Source organism: Ailuropoda melanoleuca, chromosome X, assembly GCF_002007445.2.
Source record: "Ailuropoda melanoleuca isolate Jingjing chromosome X, ASM200744v2, whole genome shotgun sequence".
NCBI lineage: Eukaryota > Metazoa > Chordata > Mammalia > Carnivora > Ursidae > Ailuropoda > Ailuropoda melanoleuca.
In genome coordinates, this window is record NC_048238.1 from 47,327,463 (window position 1) to 47,348,949 (window position 21,487).

General features: G+C 37.4%; 1 protein-coding gene and 1 pseudogene across 1 annotated transcript in view; one reads left to right on the forward strand and one right to left on the reverse strand.

Moving 5' to 3' along the window:
* Positions 1 to 1,419: 1,419 nt before the first annotated feature.
* On the reverse strand, positions 1,420 to 7,182 carry LOC100483403 (annotated as a pseudogene).
* The window catches only part of ZC3H12B (zinc finger CCCH-type containing 12B), a 172,226-nt gene continuing 153,940 nt past the window's right edge, over positions 3,202 to 21,487 (forward strand). The window contains exons 1-2 of the mRNA XM_034649835.1: positions 3,202 to 3,331; positions 5,020 to 5,226. The gene's annotated coding sequence lies outside the window, so the exon portion shown is untranslated. The remainder of the gene's footprint in view (positions 3,332 to 5,019; positions 5,227 to 21,487) is intronic.

Consider the following 21,487-nt stretch of genomic DNA (forward strand, 5'->3'; position numbering starts at 1 on the left):
AGGTGGCTACCGCTTCCCGGCGCCCTGACACGGCGGCTCCCTCCCCCTTCTGTTTAGCTTCCGATATCTGTGCGCGGTTTCTCGGCTCCCCGCTTTGTACCTCGATACTCAGCGCTGGAGATGTTCATTTGTAGAGATCCAGATGTATCTTACTGCGTCTCAGGCTGATTCCGTGGATATTCCTGCTGGTCTGGTACCTATCCAGCTCAACTCAGGGGACCGGCTGAAAAAGGTGTCCCCTACTCCTCCGCCATCTTAACCTCCCTCCCCGAAGATAAAAATATTCTGCACAGTAAAAGAAACAGCGAACAAAACTAAAAGGCAACCTATGAAATGGGAGTAGAGATTGCCAATGTCTTATCAGATAAAGTGCTAGTATCTAAAATGTATTAAGAATTTATCAAACTCAACACCCAAAACCAAAAAAAATCCAGTCAAGAAATGGGCAGAAAACATGAACAGAGATTTCGCCAAAGAAGACATACAAACGGTCAATAGATACATGAAAAACTGCTCAACATCACTCAGTGTCAGGTAAATACAAATCAAAACCACAATGAGATACCACCTCACATCAGTCAGAATGGCTAAAATTAACAAGTCAGGAAACAATATCTTTTGGTGAAGGTGGGAAGAAAGGGGAACCCTCTCATACAGTTGGTAGGAATACAAAGTGGTGCAACCATTCTGGAAAAGAGTATGAAGTTTCCTCAAAAGGTTAAAGATAGAGCTACCCTTTGACCCAGCAATTGCACTAGTAAGTATTTATCCAAAGGATACAACAATAGTGACTCAAAGGGGCACATGCACCCCAATGTTCATAGCAGCAAGCTCCCCAATTGCCAAAATATTGAGAGTCCAGATGTCTATCAACAGATGAATGGATAAAGAAGATACAGTATATATGCACAATGAAATATTTCTCAGCCATCAGAAAGCATGAAATCTTACCATTTGCAATGACATGGTTGGAACTAGAGGTTATCATGCTAGGCAAAATATGTCAGTCATAGAAAGACCCATACCATATGATTCCATTCATACGTGGAATTTAAGAAATAAAAGAGGTGAACATAGGGGAATGAAAGGAAATAAAAAATAAGATAAAAACAGAGGGAGAGAAACCATAAGGGACTCTTAACTATAGAAAACTGAGAGCTGCTGGAGGGGAGTTGGGTAGGTGTTGGGATAATTGGGTGAAGGGCATTAAGGAGACACTTGGTGTAATGAGCACTGGGTGTTATATACAACTGATGAATCACTGAATTCTACCCCGAATCTAATAATACAATACATGTTAATAATAAGTAAGTAAATAAATACCAACATTAATTAATCAATTAATTAATTAAGTTATTGGTGAGGATCACTGAATTGAACTTCCTCTCACAGTTTATTAATAAAGTACTATTATAAGAATTAGGACATGCCACCTCCCATACCACATCCCATTTCACCCATTCCATCCATTCCACCCATTCCACCCATTCTAGGGTCTTTAGGAATTTCAATGACTAGATCTTCTGCTGTACTTAACAGAGAGGCCACTCTGCCAGCATCCAGTAAAACAGTTCTTACAACCATAGTTGACTGAATTTTTCCTTTTTCACAATATTCACAAAATCTCTAAGCATAGCATCATACTCTTCTTTTGAGGAAATTTGCATAATTTTCTCAATTATTAGTGATCCTTCAATACCTGCATTCTTAGCAATGGTATTTGCAGGAATTTTGAGTGTTCTTTTAATAATTTCTATATCAATGTTTTGATCTTCAGGAGCTGGAATTATTTTTTGAAGATTTATTTATTTATTTGAGAGAGAGAGAGAGCACACACAAGCAGAGGAAGGGACATAAAGAGAGGGAGAAACAGACTGCTCACTGAGCATAGAGTCTGATGAAACACCAGGCTTGATCCCAGGACCCTGAGACCATGACCTGAGCCAAAGGCAGCCGTTTAACCAACTAAGCGACCCAGGCATCCCAGGAGCTGGAATTATTGTCCAAAGCTGGAATGAACCAAAGCATGACACAACCCCTTCCCAGAATTAATGCTTTCAACAGCAGCTCATGTAACATTGAGGGCATCTGTAACTCTGTCTTTCATTTGCTTCAACATCATTTGTCCCACCAACTTCCAGCACAGCTACTCTATCTGAAAGTTTGGCCAGACATTCAATCAGTTTTTTCTTTTCATGTTCACTAGTCATGATATCTAACTGCTTGATGATTTCTTTAAAATGTTTTCCAATTTGAGCCTTGTCACCATTTCCTTTCAAGAGCATTGCATCATCCTTGGTCACAATGACCTCTCCAACTTCTGCTATGTCATGAGGCTGAGTATCTTCAAGATTTAGTGTCGATTCTTCTCCAAACACTGCACCACCAGCATCAATAGCAATCTCTTTAATCTGGTTCTTTTTATTGTCACCAAAACCTAGAGCTTTGGCTGCTACAACCTGAAGACCAATTTTTAACCTATTCAAAATGAGTTTATTCAGAGCGTCTACATCAACATCTAGCAATTATGACCAAGGGCTTATAGGAAGCACTGACAATCTCAGGCGCAGGTACAGTGGATTGGACTCTGGAAACTTTCTTTTCACCTCAATAGAATATAGAATAATGGAATTCAATTTCTGACCTTTTGATGTATCAATAAAGTATGGAGAAATATACTCTCAATCAAACATCATGCCTTAAGTAATTTTTAATTCATCATTTAGTGTTTTTCCATTACTTACTGTGATGACTCCCTTTCTTCTAGATTTTTTTTCATTGCATCAGAAATAATGTTGCACATTTCTTTGTCTCCATTTGCGGAAATCGGAGAAATCTGAGAAATTTCTTGAGGGGTTGTCACACACAGGTTTAGACTGCTTCTTAAGTTCAGCAATTACAGTATTAATAGCTAATATCACACCTCTCCTCATTTCCAGAGAATTAGCAATTTTGTTAATCTTCTCTAAGCTTTCCTTGGCAATAGAGTGTTCCAGGACAATAGCGGTAGTGGCGCCATCCCCAGCCTCTTCTTTTGTGTTACTGACATCTTGAACAAGTTTAGTGCTGGTATTTTTATATTTACCTTATAAGCCAATGGACTTTGCAACAGTTACACCATCTTTTGTTACTTTGGGTCTTTTCCCACTCTGTTCAATAATCAATGTCCTTCTCTTTGGTCCCACAGTAACAGCTACAGCATCGGGTAAAAGGTCTACACATTGAAGCATTAAAGCTCAGTAATCTACACCAATTTTTACCTCTTTGGAATAAGCCTGAATGAGATTAGCCAGTGCCCTGGACACTGGCCTAATTTCAGGAAAAACGGCAGGTAATCAAAATATTTCTGTGGGTCAATGACAGGGTGTGCCAGTAGTCAGGCAGGTTGTTGGATGCAAGTGAGGGGAAGATTTCCTCTTGTTGTGACTTTTAGCTTATTTTTTTGCCTACCCAGTGTCATTCACTCAGATGTCCTATTCATATAATAACCCAATTTTCCAAGACATATTTAATTTCAAGAATTATCTCCCATTATCTTTCCAAGCCATCAGAGTGTTCCATAAGTTCCGGTTTTTTCAAAGTCCAAGTTACACTTTTTGGGTTGCATCTGGCACCAAGAAGCAACACAAAAACCTTATTTATCAGATATTATTGTTAGATTTAAAATTTGGAAAGTGTAGTTATCACACTACTAAAAGTAATTTTCAGGGAATGAAAAAAATACTTAAAGCTTGTAAGTGGAGGTAATGATAAAGACCTCCACAAACCTTTGTTAGGCCATACTTTGCTCTTAGACCATGGTTTAATGCTCTAACTTCTAGTTAAGAAACAGGTTTTTTTTTAAAGATTTTATTTATTTATGTGACAGAGAGACAGCCAGCGAGAGAGGGAACACAGAAGGGGAGTGGGAGAGGAAGAAGCAGGCTCCCAGCAGAGGAGCCCGATGTGGGACTCGATCCCCGAACGCCGGGATCATGCCCTGAGCCGAAGGCAGACGCTTAACGTCTGTGCTACCCAGGCGCCCCAAGAAACAGGTTTTAAGCAACTTCAGGTTATAAAATGATAATTGGTTATTAATGCAATCATTTAGCAATTTAAATTTTGCAGAAACTTTATTCATTCATTTATTTTGAAGTGAGGTATAAGGGAATAAGTAAGAAAGTTCATCTAGTTTTATCCAAATGTTTTTCTTGTTTCTGTCAACTTTGTTAACCGTATGTGTGACTTTTTAGTTAATATGATTGCAAGTGAGCTAAAAGATAGAAAAGTCTCTCTAAGGTGGAAATATACATTCCAAGTCTTTAGGAAATTAACCTTTATTCTAAATTGTGGTCCTTTAACATTTATGATATTATTTCACTTTGCATAGATCAACAAGAGGGAATAGTAATCGCAAACTGTACATAGGATCTGTCTGTACATAGGATCGCAAACTGTACATAGGATCTATCTGGAAGCATTCTGTTACTTAATGAAAAGTCTAGATAAAGTAGTTCTCCTTAAAGTCACTGTTGGTATATGTCTTTCTTTTTTAAGTGTGTGTGTGTGTGTGTGTGTGTGTGTGTACATGTAATTTGGCTATGGTTCTTTTAGATAGAGTCTTTTTTTTTTTAAAGATTTTATTTATTTATTTGACAGAGAGAGAGACAGCCAGCGAGAGAGGGAACACAAGCAGGGGGAGTGGGAGAGGAAGAAGCAGGCTCATAGCAGAGGAGCCTGATGTGGGGCTCGATCCCATAACGCCGGGATCACGCCCTGAGCCGAAGGCAGACGCTTAACCGCTGTGCCACCCAGGCGCCCCATCTTTTAGATAGAGTCTTATCCATAGTCACGAGATAAGTTCTCTTAGGCCTATGGAAGATTTTAAGTCAATACATATAAAACACCTCAGATTAGCACAATAATTGAACAGAACTATTGACATTTGAGATCCAAGTCTTTTGGTGTCCTGACTGTATTACTGAACTTCAAATGGGCAAAATGTGTTTCAGATAATGATTTATTGAATTCTCACCATAGGTTCACCTTCTGTTTATGTAACTCTTTTGGAATCTCTCATTCCATGGCTTTGGATTATTATTGACAATTCTGACTCTGCAACAGAGGATAAAAACCATGATATAATGAATAAGCCACACAAGTAAGAAATACAGATGCGGACTATAGACCTCCAAAGAAGAATTGAGCTTGTCATGGATATGTGCCAAACATTGAAAATGCTAAAAGGTAGGTACTTTGGTGGTTATTTTTAAGGGCTGTGTGTGTGTGTTAGAGTAGAATATTGTAAGAAGATTGTTATGATCTGTATAATATGACAAGTTGTGGCTACTTTTAAAAGAAAATTAAGTTTACTTTCAGAAAAGTTGAGCTATCAATGTGGTAGTGAAAATCTGAAGAACATGGCTAATAAGATTATAGTCTTAGGTTCAAAAAAAATCTAGGCTTTTTTTTAACAGGAAATAAGCCTAGGAGGGAGTAAGAGAAAATGAAACATCATTTATTGAGTTTTACTAATCAAGTACCAAAATATGTGTTATCCCATTTAACCCTCATAATGATTCTATGATGTATGTGCTATTATCTTCATTTTACACACAGAAAACAGTCTTGCATAGATTACTTGACTTATCCAAAGCCAAGCAGCTATTAAGTTCAGGGTTGTGTTTTAGACACAGGTCTCTCTGACTTCCAACACTGTACATAGAGAGAACTAAATATCTAAAAGAAAACTATAACTATATAATTTCATGGTTTTCTTATGAAGAATTAAACCTCTACTTAATTTTAATTTTCTGAGGAAAGTTTTTGACATAGTATATTCAGAAAATTCTTTAGCAAACCCAATATATGCACCTGAAGAAAAAAACAGTGCTAAAGAAAGAAACAACTATTCTCAGAAATGAAATAGCTGTGGTTCTGACATTTTTCCTTTTTGCTTCTGCATTTCTTTAGATAGTATGTATATGAACACCAAATTTTCTAGAGCAGGTGTATGTACCTAGAGCATTAAGTGTAGAAATGTAGCCTTCTATTATGAAATCTGTTTAATTTATTTAGCTAAAGCAGCAGTTTAAAGTTTGTTTCAACTGATTATAGACTCATGTCACATACCTTTGGACACTCGATCAGTCTAAGGAATTTAAGGCTCTTTTATTTTTATAATTTAGAAATGTTTAGGTTTCCTTCGCTGTGCAGAAGCTTTTTGTCTTCATGAAGTCCCAATAGTTCAGTTTTGCTTTTGTTTCCCTTGCCTCTGGTGACATGTCTAATGCGAAGTTACTAGGCTGAGGTCATAGTTTCAAAGAAAAGTGGAAATATTGATTTAATTTTATTAAATTACAGCCTTTAGAAGTTCTTCCACATGGTGTTTAAATTTTTAATTACATCTTTAATAATATTTTTTCATAATTCACTAAGTACATAAAAATTATTGGCAACTGTGATATAGTGGCAAGATCTTTTGACTTGTAGTCAAGAAACCTGAATTTGAATTTTAGTTCTGCCTCTTATTTACAATATAAATTTGGATAATTTATTTAACCTCTCCAAGCCTCAGTTTTCTTTTATTTATTAAGTTTATTTTTATGATGTTCAGTTAACCAACAAATAGTACATCATTAGTTTTTGATGTAGTGTTCAATGATTCATTAGTTGTGTATAACACCCAGTGCTCTTCACAACATGTGCCCTCCTTATTTATTAATTTTTTTTCTAATTTTAATTCCAGTATAGTTAATATACAGTGTTACATTAGTTTCAAGTGTACAATATAGTGATTCAACAATTCTACACATTATTTTGTGCTTATAATGGTAAGTGTACACTTTAATTCCCATCACCTATTTCATCCATCTCCACTACCCACCTCTCCTCTGGCAACCATGAGTTTGTTGTCTATAGTTAACAGTCTGTTTCTTGGCTTGTGTCTCTCTGTTTTAACTTTGATCATTTGTTTTCTTTCTTAAATTCCACATGTGAGTGAAATTGTGTGGTATTTTTCTTTAACTGACTTGTTTCACTTAGCATTATGCTCTCTAGCTCTATCCATATTGTTGAAAATGGCAAGATTTCATTCTTTTTATGGCTGAGTAATATTCCATTGTGTATGTACCATATCTTCTATAGCCATTCATTTACCTGAACTTCAGTTTTCTCATCTCTAATATGGGGAAAATAATCCATATCTCATATAGTTTTGTGTGAATAACTTGAGATAATAAATGTGAATGTACTGTGTAGATAATAAAATTTCAAAATAATGTGAGGGGAAAGGGAATCAAATGAACACTAAGGGAAACAAGAACTGTTTCTTCAAAAAAGGATTAATAAAATTGATAAACTCCTAGCCAGACTTATCAGAAAGTGAGAGAAAGGACCCACATAAATAAAATCACAAATGAGAATGTAGAGATCACAATTAACACCACAGAAATACAAACAATTACAACACAATGTTGTGAAAAACTGGTATGCCAATAATTGGGGCAATCTGGAAGAAATGGATAAATTCCTAGAAACATATAAACCACCAAACTGAAACAGGTAGAAACAGAAAATTGAACAGACTAATAACCAGTAAAGAAATTGAATCCGTAATCAACAAATTCCCAACAAACAAAAGTCCAGGGATGGCTTCACAGGCAAATTTCACCATTTAAAGAAGAGTTAATACCTTTTCTTCTCAAACTGTTCCAAAAAATAAAAAAGGAAGGAAAACTTCCAAAATCATCCTATCAGACAACCATTACCCTGATTTCAAAACCAGAAAAAGACCCTTCTCAAAAAGAGAACTATGGGTATCCAAGATCTACAAAGAACATCTCAAACTCAGTACACAAGAAACAAATAAACAAATCATAAAATGGGCAGAAGATATGAACAGACACTTTTCTTTTTTTTTTTATTTTTTTTTTATTTTTTTTTTATTTTTTTTAAAGATTTTATTTATTTATTTGACAGAGATAGAGACAGCCAGCGAGAGAGGGAACACAAGCAGAGGGAGTGGGAGAGGAAGAAGCAGGCTCATAGCGGAAGAGCCTGATGTGGGGCTCGATCCCGTAACGCCGGGATCACGCCCTGAGCCGAAGGCAGACGCTTAACCGCTGTGCCACCCAGGCGCCCCATGAACAGACACTTTTCTAATGAAGACATACAAATGGCTAAAAGACACACGAAAAAATGTTCAAAATCATTAGCCATCAGGGAAATTCAAATCAAAACCACACTAAGATACCACCTTACACCAGTTAGAATGGCAAAAAATGACAAGGCAAGAAACAACAATTGTTGGAGAAGATGTAGAGAAAGGGGATCCCTCCTACATTGCTGGTGGGAATGTAAGTTGGTACAGCCACTCTGGAAAACAGTGTGGAGGTCCCTTCAAAAGTTAAAAATTGAGCTACCCTATGATCCAGCCATTACACTACTGGGTATTTACACCCAAGATACAGACGTTATGAAGAGAAGGGCCTTATGCACCCCAATGTTCATAGCAGCATTGTCCACAATAGCTAAATCATGGAAGGAGCTGAGATGCCCTTCGACAGAAGACTGGATTAAGAAGTTGTGGTCCATATATACAATGGAATATTACTCAGCCATCAAAAAGAATGATTTCTCAACATTTGCTGCAACATGGATGGCACTGGAGGAGATAATGCTAAGTGAAATAAGTCAAGCAGGGGAAAGGCAATTATCATATGGTTTCTCTCATCTATGGAGCATAAGAACTAGGAAGATCGTTAGGGGAAGAAAGGGATAAAGACAAGGGGGGTAATCAGAAGGGGGAATGAAGCATGAGAGACTATGGTCTCTGAGAAACAAACTGAGGGCTTCACAGGGGAGGGGTGTGGGGGAATGGGATAGGCTGCTGATGGGTAGTAAGGAGGACACGTATTGCATGGTGCATTGGGTGTTATATGCAACTAATGAATCATTGAACTTTACATCAAAAACCAGGGATGTACTGTATGGTGACTAATATAATATAATAAAAAAGTATTATTATAATAAAAAAGAGAACTATGGGCCATTCATTATCCCTAGTGAACATGGATGCAAAAATTCTCAGCAAGATACTGAAAAATTAAATCCAGAAATACATTAAAAGAATCATTCACTACCATCAAGTGGGATTTTTTCCTGGGCTGCAAGTGTGGTTTAATATTTGCAAATCAATCAACAAGATGCATCACATTAATAAAAGCAAGGGTAAGAATCATATTATACTTTCAGTGGATGCAGAAAAACTATTTGAGAAAATACAGCATCCACTTTTGATAAAAAACTATCCTCAACATAGTGGGGATATAGGGAACATACTTCAACATCATAAAGGCTATATACAAAAGACCCACAGCTAATATCATCCTTAATGGGGGAAAACTGAGATGAAAAGTAAAAGCCTTCTGCAAAGCAAAGGAAACAATCAATATAGCTAAAGGTAACCTTTAGAATGGAAGAATATATTTGCAAATGACATATCTGATAAAGGGAAAGTTTCCAAAATGTATAAAGAACTTGTCAATATCCACACCCTCCAAAAAATCTAGTGAGAAAATGAGAAGAATTCATGAATAGGTTTGTTTTTTCCAAAGAAGACATCCAGATGGCTAATAGATACACGAAAAGATGCTCAACATATCTCATCATCAGGGAAATACAAATAAAAACTATAATGAGATAGCACTTCATATCTGTCAATATGACTAAAATTAACAGCACAAGAAAAACAGGTGTTGGTAAGGATGTAGAGAAAGGGTAACTCTCTTATACTATTGGTGGGAATGCAAACTGGTACAGCAACTATAAAAAGCAGTATGGTCGTTCCTCAAAAAGTTAAAAATTGAGCTACCTCATGACTCAGCAATTGCACTACTAGTATTTACCTAAAGAATAAAAGAAGATTCAAAAGGTACATACACTGCAATGTTTATAACAGCATTATCAGTGATTGTCAAACAATAGAGAGAGCCCAAATGTCCATCAACTGATGAATAAGAAGATGCGACATATATATATATAGCTATAGCTGTGGATAAAAAATGATATAGATATCTATATGAAGATGTGGTGCATATATATGTGTATATATATATATATAGAGAGAGAGAGAGAGAGAGAGATGTAGCATGAAGATGGAATATTACTCAGCCATTAAAAGAATGAAATCTTGGCATTTGCAATGATGTGAATGGAGTTAGAGAATATTATGCTAAGGAAAATAAGTTAGACAAAGACAAATACCGTATGATCTCACTCATGTAGAATTTAAGAAACAACACAGATATGGGGAAAAAATGAAAGAAGCAAACCATACAGCACATTCTTAATTATGGGTAAAGCACTGAGTGTTGCTGGGGAAGAGGTGGGCAGGGAGATGAGTTAAATGGATGTTAGAGATTAAGGAGGGCATTTTTTTGTGATGAGCACTGGGTGTTGTACGTGATGAATCACTAAATCCTATATGTGAAATTAATTTTACACTGTATGTTAACTAACTGGAATATATACAAATACTTGGAAGAGAAAAAAAAGAAACATGCTCAAATTTTATAATAAACTAAGAGTTTCAAAATACCTTTTCTTAAAAAAAATTGAGGCTGAAAAATTTGCAGAAAGTTACATAGTACATGATAAAACAAAAAATCCAACTTCGGACTGTGTGTCTCTAAGCTCAATATTCTTTCCACAACACCAAGCTGCCTGGGTGTTTGTATCCAGCCTTAGAGTAAGTGGAACTCATGTATGAAATGAATTTAATGGAAATAATTACTGAGAGAGGAAGATGGTGGCAGGTTGGGAGGACTCTAGGCTTGCCTGTCCCACTAACACAACTAGATAAATATGAAACCCTCCTAAAAGCCCCAGAAACATACGTGAAGAATGATAGAACAAACTCCACAACCAAAAGGAGAGAAGAAGCTACAGTGAAGAACATAGGAAGTGCTAAGAGGTGACTTAGGGGAGAAATAGATTGCAGGTACTCTGGAGGGAAGAGAGCTGTGGTCCCAGAGAAGGTCAAAAGAGTGAGGAGCACACAGGAGAATGCCCAAGGAGATTGTTTTCTCAAAACTATTGGATTAGGAGAGGGGCTGAATTTCATATCTTCTTCCAAGCAGCAGGAATTAAAAGCGTAGAGTTTTAAAGATCACTGGTTGGGATAAGGTCCAACCACCTGGCTGTTATGGAGACCAGAGGGCACTCTGCTGTTCCTGGAGAGAAGGCAGGCAAACAATCCAGGAGCAGACAGCATGGAAACAGCAATCTGAAAAATGCCTGAGGTACACAGTGGGGGAGATTATTCACTCTTCTTGGAGCAGGTCCCTGAGAAGCAATGTTCATGAAGATGCCTCTCTTGGAACAAAGGAACTGGCCTGTGCCATTTCCTTCCACTGCACCTTAACATTGACACAGAGCCACCTGTGAGAAGCAGCAGAGCACCAACACTGGCTGCCTAACTTGCATACACCAGGCCTGAGACCCCTGCACTCTCATAGAACTGTCCCTCAGTCAAGTTTACCTCAGTCCCAGTGTAGCAGGCCCCTCCTCCTGAAGACCAGCACAATCTCTGCCCACACTATGTCTCCTTGCAAAAGATTTCTGCAGGGCCTCAGTTCTGGTGCAGGTGGTGTCATATCTCATTCAAAGCAGACCAGAGCACAACTAGTTAAAACTCAACACATTCAGGTCAGGTAACAAACACTGCCACAGCAGTCAAGGAGAGCCTCTGCAAATGACTGGCCTGAAGGGATAGAACAGCTAAAACACAACAGAAGAGCACATGCAGCACACACAAGAGATACTCCCTGAAGCACCCAGCACTGGGCACTACATGACCTCTTCTTCATAAGATCATTACTTGCAGAAGCAAGAGACATAACTGGCTTTTCTAACACAGAGAAGGCAGAGGATTAGAAAAAGTGACAGAGAAATTCATCCCAAATGAAAGAAGAAGATAAGGCTATGACCAGAGATCTAAGGAAAACAGATATAAGTAAAATGCCTGATGGAGAATTTAAAGCAATATCATAATACTCACTAAGCTTAAAAAAAAGAATAGAAGAAATCAGTGAGATTCTTGGCATAGAGATAAAAGAGTTAAATTAAAAAAAGAATTGATCAAACAGGAAAAGTGTAGTAAAGGAGAGATTGGAAACATCCTTGATGTAATGCATGGCAGGCTGGAAGAAACACAAGAATGAATTAATAATGTTGAAGACAATGTATAGGAACGTATGGAGATGAACAAAAGAATCAAACAATTACGGACCATAAGAATAGATTTAGGGAAATCAGTGACTCCAAAGAATGTAATAACATTCTTATTATAGGATTTCCAGATGGAGAAGAGAGAAAAGGAGACAGAATATGTATTTGAAAAAAAGACTAGATGAGGGTCAGCTGGGTGGCTCAGTCAGTTAAGTGTCCAACTCTTGGTTTTGGCTCAGATCATGATCTCACAGTCGTGAGACCAAGCACCACATCAGGCTCTGTGCTGAGCATGGAATCTGTTTCAATTCTCTCTCTCTCCTTCTCCCTGTACTTCCCCCTCTGCTCACTTGTGTGCTCTCTCTCTCTCTAAAATAAATAAATAAAATATTAAAAAAAAAAAAGAAAAGCAAAAAGAGCAGCTGAAGACTTCCCTAATCTGGGGAAGGAAACAGATATCCAGATCCAAGAGGCTCAGAGAACTCCCATCCAAATCAACAAAAGCAGGCCAATACCAAGATACATTGTTATTATATTTGCAAAATATACTGATAAATAATCAAAAGCAACAACATAAAAGTAGGCCATAACTTACAAGGGAAAACCCATAACACTACTTGTAGATTTCCCAACAGAACCTTGGCAAACTAGAAGGGAATGGCATGATATATTGAAAGTACAAAATGTAGGGGCACCTGCCTGGCTCAGTTGGTGGAGCATGGGACTCTTGATCTTGGGATTGTGAGTTTGAGCCCCACATGGGGTGCAGAGATTACTTAAATACATTTTTTAAAAAAGGAAAAAAATCTGCAGCCAAGAATACTCTATCCAGCAAGGCTGTCATTCAGGGAGAAGAAAAGATAAAGAGCTTCCCAAACAAAAATTAAAGTTAGTGACCACTAAACAAGCCCCACAAGAAATATTATAGAAGGTTTTTAGTGCAAAGGGAGAGCAAAAGTAATAAACACAAGGAAGATCAGAGAAAATCTCCAGAAACAACAAAATAAGTAATAAAAATAGTAATAAATACATTTGTATCAATAATTACTTTGAATGTAAATTGGCCAAAAACGCCAATCAAAAGCCATAGCATGTCAGAATGAATAAAAAAAAAAGACCCATATATGCTGCCTATAAGGGACTCGTTCTAGACCTAAAGACACCTGCAGATTGAAAGTGAGGGGATGGAGAAATATTTATCATGCAAATGGATGTCAAAAGAAAACTGGAGTGGCAGTACATCTATGAGACAAACTAGACTTTAAAAAAACCTGTAGCAAGAGACAAAGAAGGGCACTATATAATCACAGAGGGACCAATCCAACAAGAAGATCTAATGATTTTAAAAATGTATGCACCTAAAATGAAAGCATCCCAATATTTTTAAAAATTAATAACAAACATAAAGGAGCTAATCAATAATAATACAATAATAGTCGAGGACTTTAATACCCCACTTATATCAATGGACAGATCATCTAAATAGAAAGTTAACACAAAAACAATGGCTTTAAATGACACTCTGGACCAGATGGAGTTATCAGATGTATTCAGAACATTCCATCCTAAAACAGCAGAATACACATTCTTTTCAAGTACATATGGGAAATTCTCCAGAATAGATCACATGTTAGGTAACAAAACAGGGCTCAACAAATAAAAAAAGATTGAAGTTTTACCATGTACCTTTTCTAACACAATGCTATGAAATCAGAAGTCAACCATCAGGAAAAAATTTAGAAAGACCACAAATACATGAAGGTTTAACAATATGCTACTAAAAAATGAATGGACTAACCAAGAAATTAAAGAAGAAATTAAAAAATACCCTTATGGAACCAAATGAAAATGAAAACACGATGGTCCAAAAATCTTTGGGATGCAGCAAAAGCAGTCTTAAGAGGGAAATGCATAGCAAAACAAGTCTACCTCAAGAAGCAAGAAGAAAGTAAACAAACTAACCACCTACAGGAGCTAGGAAAAGAACAACAAATAAAGCCTAAAGCCAGCAGAAGGAAGCAAATAATACAGTTTAGAACAGAAATATATGATATAGAAAGGAGAAAAAAAAAAGAACTTACAAATGGAGCCAGGAGCTGGTTCTTTGAAGAAATTAATAAAATTGATAAACCTCAAGTGACACTTATCACATATATAAGAGAAAGGACACAAATAAATAAAATCACAAATGAGAGAGGAGAAATAACCAATACCACATGAATACAAACAATTATAAGGAAATATTATGAAAAACTATATGCCAAAAACTTGGATAATTTGCAACAATGGATAAATTGCTAGAAACATATAAACCATGAAAACTGAAACAGGAAGAAATAGAACTCTTTTTTTATTAATTTTATTTTATTATATTATGTTAATCACCATACAGTACATCCCCTGATTCTGATGTAAAGTTTGATACTTCATTAGTTGCGTATAACACCCAGTGCACCATGCAATACGTGCCCCTTACTACCCATCACCAGTCTATCCCCTTCCCCCACCCCCTCCCCTCTGAAGTCTTCAGTTTGTTTCTCATAGTCCATAGTCTCTCATGTTTCATTCCCCCTTCTGATTACCCCCCTTTTCTTTATCCCTTTCTTCCCCTACCGATCCTCCTAGTTCTTATGTTCCATAGATGAGAGAAATCATATGATAATTGTCTTTCTCTGCTTGACTTATTTCACTTAGCATTATCTCCTCCAGTGCCGTCCATGTTGCAGCAAATGTTGAGAATTCGTTCTTTCTGATAGCTGAGTAATATTCCATTGTATATATGGACCACAGCTTCTTAATCCAGTCATCTGTTGAAGGGCATCTCGGCTCCTTCCATGATTTGGCTATTGTGGACAATGCAGCTATGAACATTGGGGTGCATATGGCCCTTCTCTTTACTACGTCTGTATCTTTGGGGTAAACACCCAGTAGTGCAATGGCTGGGTCATAGGGTAGTTCAATTTTTAACTTTTTAAGGGACCTCCACACTGTTTTCCAGAGTGGCTGTACCAACTTGCATTCCCACCAACAATGTAGGAGGGATCCCCTTTCTCCACATCCTCTCCAACAATTGTTGTTTCTTGCCTTGTCTATCTTTGCCATTCTAACTGGCGTAAGGTGGTATCTCAGTGTGGTTTTGATTTGAATTTCCCTGATGGCTAATGATTTTGAACATTTTTTCATGTGTCTGTTAGCCATTTGTATGTCTTCATTGGAAAAGTGTCTGTTCATATCTTCTGCCCATTTTATGATTTGTTTATTTGTTTCTCGTGTATTGAGTTTGAGAAGTTCTTTGTAGATCTTGGATACCAGTCCTTTATCTGTGGTGTCCTTTGCAAATATATTCTCCCATTCCGTGGGCTGTCTCTTAGTTTTTTTGACTGTTTCCTTGGCTGTGCAGAAGCTCTTTATCCTGATAAAGTCCCATAAGTTCATTTTATCTTTTATTTCTCTTGCCTTTGGAGATGTGTCGTGAAAAAGGTTGCTCTGGCCGATGTCATAGAAGTTGTTGCCTATGTTCTCCTCTAGAATTTTGATGGATTCCTGTCTCACATTGAGGTCTTTCATCCATTTGGAGTTTATTTTTGTGTATGGTGTGAGAGAGTGGTCAAGTTTCATTCTTTTGCATGTAGCTGTCCAATTTTCCCAGCACCATTTATTGAAGAGACTGTCTTTTTTCCACCGGATGTTTTTTCCTGCTTTATCAAAGATTAGTTGCCCAAAGAGCCGAGGGTCCATTTCTGGGTTCTCTATTCTGTTCCATTGGTCGATGTGTCTGTTTTTGTGCCAGTACCATGCTGTCTTTGTGATCACAGCTTTGTAGTACAGCTCGAAATCCGGCATTGTGATGCCCCCAGCTTTGTTTTTCCTTTTCAACAGTTCCTTGGAGATTCGGGGCCTTTTCTGGTTCCATACAAATTTAAGGACTATTTGTTCCAGTTCTTTGAAAAATGTCCTCGGTATTTTGATCGGGATAGCATTGAAAGTGTAGATTGCTCTGGGTAGTATGGACATTTTAACTATGTTAATTCTTCCAATCCATGAGCATGGAATATTTTTCCATCTTTTTATGTCTTCCTCAATATCTTTCAAAAGTGATCTATAGTTTCTAGCATATAGGTCCTTTACGTCTCTGGTTAAGTTAATTCCAAGGTAACGCATGGTTTTTGGTGTTATTGTAAATGGGATGGATTCCCTAATTTCTCTTTCTTCAGTCTCGTTATTCGTGTATAGAAATGCAACTGATTTCTGGGCATTGATTTTGTATCCTGCCACCTTACTGAATTGTTCTATAACTTCTAATAGTTTGGGAGTGGATTCCTTTGGGTTTTCCATATAGAGTATCATGTCATCTGCAAAGAGAGACAGTTTGACTTCTTCTTTGCCGATTTGGATACCTTTGATCCCTTTTTGTCTTCTGATTGCTGTTGCAAGGACTTCTAGTACTATGTTGAATAATAGTGGCGAGAGTGGGCATCCTTGTCGTGTTCCTGATCTTAAGGGAAAGGCTTCCAGCTTTTCCCCATTGAGAATAATGCTTGCAGTAGGCTTTTCATAGATGGCTTTTATGAGATTGAGAAATGTACCCTCTATTCCTACACTCTGAAGGGTTTTAATCAGGAAAGGATGCTGTATTTTGTCAAATGCTTTTTCTGCATCAATTGAGAGGATCATATGGTTCTTGAGTCTTTTCTTGTTGATATGATGTATCACATTGATTGATTTGCGAGTGTTGAACCATGCTTGCATCCCAGGTATGAATCCCACTTGGTCATGATGGATAATCCTTTTAATGTACTGTTGGATTCTATTAGCAAGGATCTTGTTGAGGATTTTGGCATCCATATTCATTAGAGAAATCGGTCTGTAATTCTCCTTTTTGAGGGGGTCTTTGCCTGGTTTGGGGATCAAGGTAATATTAGCCTCATAGAATGAGTTTGGTAGCTTTCCTTCTGTTTCTATTTTTTGAAATAGCTTTAGGAGAATAGGTATTATTTCTTCTTTGAATGTTTGGTAGAATTCCCCAGGAAAACCGTCTGGGCCTGGAGTTTTATTATTTGGAAGGTTGTTTATCACTGACTCAATTTCTTCATAGTTAATTGGCCTATTTAAGAAATCTATTTCTTCCTGTTTCAGTCTTGGTAGTTTATAGGTTTCCAGGAAGGCCTCCATCTCTTCCAGATTGTTTAGTTTTTTGGCATATAGCTGTTGATAAAAGTTTCTAATAATCCTTGCAATTTCAATGGTGCTGGTCGTGACCTCTCCCTTTTCAGTCATAATTTTAATAATCTCAGTCCTTTCTCTTTGTTTTTGGACAAGTTTTGCCAGTGGTCTATCAATTTTATGGATTCTCTCAAAGAACCAGCTTCTAGTCCTGTTGATCTGCTCTACTGTGGTTCTGGTCTCTAATTCATTGATTTCTGCTCTAATCTTGGTCAACTCCTTCCTTGTCAGTGGGTTAGGCCTGTCCCTCTGTTGCTGTTCCAGTTTCTTGAGGTGAGAATATAGAAACTGAACAGACTGATAACCAGAAAATAAATTAAGTCAATGAAGATGTCAGAGTGTTAGGGGTACCCTAAGTTTATCTCATCCCTTGTGTTTGAGTTGTGTTGACAGTTATCAAATCATTCTGAACACCCAAAAAGTCAGAGGTCTGAGAGAACAAAAACTGCCAGGTCTACTAGTAGAAAAGCAGCTGCCTTTTGAAAGGCAGGAAGTGTGGAGAGTTGAATTGGGGGACAGGGAGGGAGCCTGCAAATGTAGGCTACTGTGAGGTATTATGAGCAGCAAAGCACAAAATCTGGACTTTTAGATATCTGCTACACTGGAGGACGTGCCTAGCTTAAAAGTGCTCAGGTGGGAAAGGGGTGGAAACCCAGGTGTGACACCAAGTTCTGAAGATCACCTGGGTTGCAAGAAGAATGGGTGGCAACAACATGCTCCACTGTTCCCAGGAATAGGAGTGTGGAAGCCGGCTGAGTATAGCAGGTCTTTGTGCCTGATTTCTGCTCTGTTTTGCCATAAACTGAGAACTACTGTGTGGTCATGCAACTGATTTCCTGAGATGGGCCAGCAAATGGCAAAAGTGCGGTGACACTCTCCCTGGGGAGGAAAAGTGCAGGTATGTGCTGCTGGAGTCCTTAAAATTTGGAGGTTTGAAACTTAGTCACATGCCTGAGATAAAAAAGGCCCGGACATATGCAGGGTGAATCTAAGATTTTGAGGGGAACTGGGGACATGAGTGATTGATTGCTCATCTGTAAGGGCTCACTGAGGAGTGGGAGGTGTGAACTTTCAGCTCTGGGGCTAGAGAATGGGACACAGCCACATTCATCCCACCCATCAGCACTGAAAGCCTTCAGGAAGAAATACAGCACCACCTACTGGATGCTGGAGCTGCGTACACCAAAACCTGCCCCACTGTGTATTGGAGGCATATTTCCACTAGGGTAAGTCCACCTGAGAATCAATGGAACAGGACCCTCCCCCATAAGAACAGCATGAACAACTCACACCAAGTTTACTGATCATAGAATGCTGCAAATCCTCAGCTCTAGGAGAAAATGGGATATAGCTTCCTTTTTACTTTTATTCCTTATTTTTTTATAATTATTTTTTGATTGTTTTCTAATTTTTTTCAATTCTTTTCTTAAAATGTTATTACTAAGTTTTCTTAATTTTTATTTTTATATATACTTTATATATATGATTTTTTAGCTTTCTTTTAATTAATTTATTTATTTATTGAGGGATGAAGTTTTTTTTAAAGATTTTACTTATTTTGTGGGGGAATGGCAGAGGGAGAGGGAGAGAGAGTCTTAAGCAGACTCCATGCTGAGCATGGAGCCTGATGTGGGACCCGACCTCACAACCCTGAGATCATGACCTAAGCCAAAACCAAGAGCTGAATGCTTATCTGACTGTGTCACCCAGGCACCTGGGGATGAAGATTTTTTAACAAGCAGAACAAAACAAACCCAGGGTCTAGTTTTGGGGGGCTTGTTTTTTTTTCTTTGTTGCTTGTTTTGTTTCTTTCTTTTTTTCTTCTGGAAAAAAATATGAGACAGAAAAGTCACTCCAAAAGGAAAAAAAAATGGGAAGTGTAACTCATGGCCAGGGATTTAATCAATACAGATAAAAGTAAGATGTCTGAACTAGAATTTAAAACCACTTACAAGAATATTAGCTGTGTTTGAAAAAATGATAGAAGATACTAGAGAATCTCTTATTGCAGAGTAAAATAACTAAAATCTCATCAGGCCAAAATTAAAAATGCTACAACCGAGATACAATCCCAAATGAAGGCCATAAAAACAAGGATGCACAAAGTGAAGGAGTGAATCAGTGATACAGAAGACAAAACTATGGAAAATAATGAAGCTGAAAAGAGGGAGAAAAAAATAATGGACTATGAAGGTAGACATAAGGAACTCAGCAACTTAAAACATAGTAACATTCATATCCTAGGAGTCCCGGAAAAGGAAGAGAGAGATAAAGGGGCAGAAGCTTTATTCAAGCAAATTATAGCTGAAAAATGCCCTAACCTGGGGAAGGACACAGACATCTAATCCAAGAAGCACAGAGTACTCCCATTAAATTCAACAAAAGCAGGCCATTACCAAGGCATAGCAGTCAAATTCACAAACTACACAGACAAGGAAAGAATCATGAAAGCAGCAAGGGAAAATAGTCCTTACCTACAAGGGAGGAGAAATCAGGTATGCAGCAGATTTGTCCATGGAAACTTGGCAGGCCAAAAAGAAGTAGCAGGAAATATTCGACATGCTGAATGGTAAATACACGCAGCTAAGAATTCTTTATCCAGAAAGACTGCCATTCAGAATAAGAGAGATAGCGAGGTTCCCAGACAAACAAAAAGGAAAGGACTTCATGACCAGTAAACCAGCCTAGCAATAAATTTTAAGGGGGGCTCTTTGAGTGGAGAAATAAAAGACCAAAAGCAACAAAAACTTGAAAGTACCAGAGCATCATCAGTAACACCAACACTATAGATAACACAATGGCACTAAATTCATATCTTTCAATAATCACTCTGAATGTAAATGGACTAAATGTTCCATCCAAAAGACATAGGGTATCAGAATGGATAAAAGAAAAATTAGATCCATCTATATGCTGCCTACAAGAGACTCATTTTAGACCTAAAGACACTTGCAGATTGAACGTAAGGGATAGAGCTCTATCTATCATGCAAATGGATGCTAAAAAAAAAACTGAAATAGCCATACTTATATCAGACAAACTAGATTTTAAAACAAAGACTGTAACGAGAGATGAAGAAGGGCATTAAGTCATAATCAAAGGGTCTATACAACAAGAAGATCTAACAGTTGTAAATATCTATGCCCCCAACTTAGGAACACCCAAATACATAAATCAATTAATAACAAATATAAAAAACCTCATTGATAATAATACAATAATAGTAGGGCATTTAACATCCCACTTACAACAATGGATGCATCATCCATGCAAAAAATCAAGGAAACAATGGCTTTGAATGACAGACTGGAGCAGATGGACTTAACAGATATATTCAGAACATTTCATCCTAAAGCAGCAGAATACACAGTCTTTTCGAGTGCACATGGAACATTCTCCAGAATGGTTCACATACTTGGTCAGAAATCAGCCCTCAACAAGTATAAAAAGATCAAGATAACACCATGCATATTTTCAGACCACAATGCTATGAAACTTGAAGTCAACCACACACACACAAAAAAACATTTGGAAAGACCATAAATACATGGAGGATAAAGAACATTCTACTAAAGAATGAATGGGTTGACCAAGAAATTAAAGAAGAAATAAAAAAAATACATGGAAGCAAATGAAAATGAAAACACAACCGTCCAGAGCTTTGGGATGAAGCAAAGGCAGTCCTCAGAGGGAAGTGTGTAGCAATACAGGCTTACTTCTCACAGCAAAAAAAGTCTCAAACACACAACTGAAGCTTATACAAAAGGAGCTAGGAAAGGAACAGCAAATAAAGCCTAAAGCCAGGAGAAGGGGGGAAATAATAATTATTAGAGCAGAAATAAATGATATAGAAACAAACAGACAAACAAACAAAACCCACAGTAGAACAGATTAATGAAACTAAGACCTGATTCTTCAAATGAATTAATGATATTGATAATTCCCTAACCAGACTTACCAAAAAGAAGAGAAAGGACTCAAATAGATAAAATCATGAATGAAAGAAGAGAGATCACAAACAGTGCCACAGAAATACAAGCAATTCTAAAAGAAT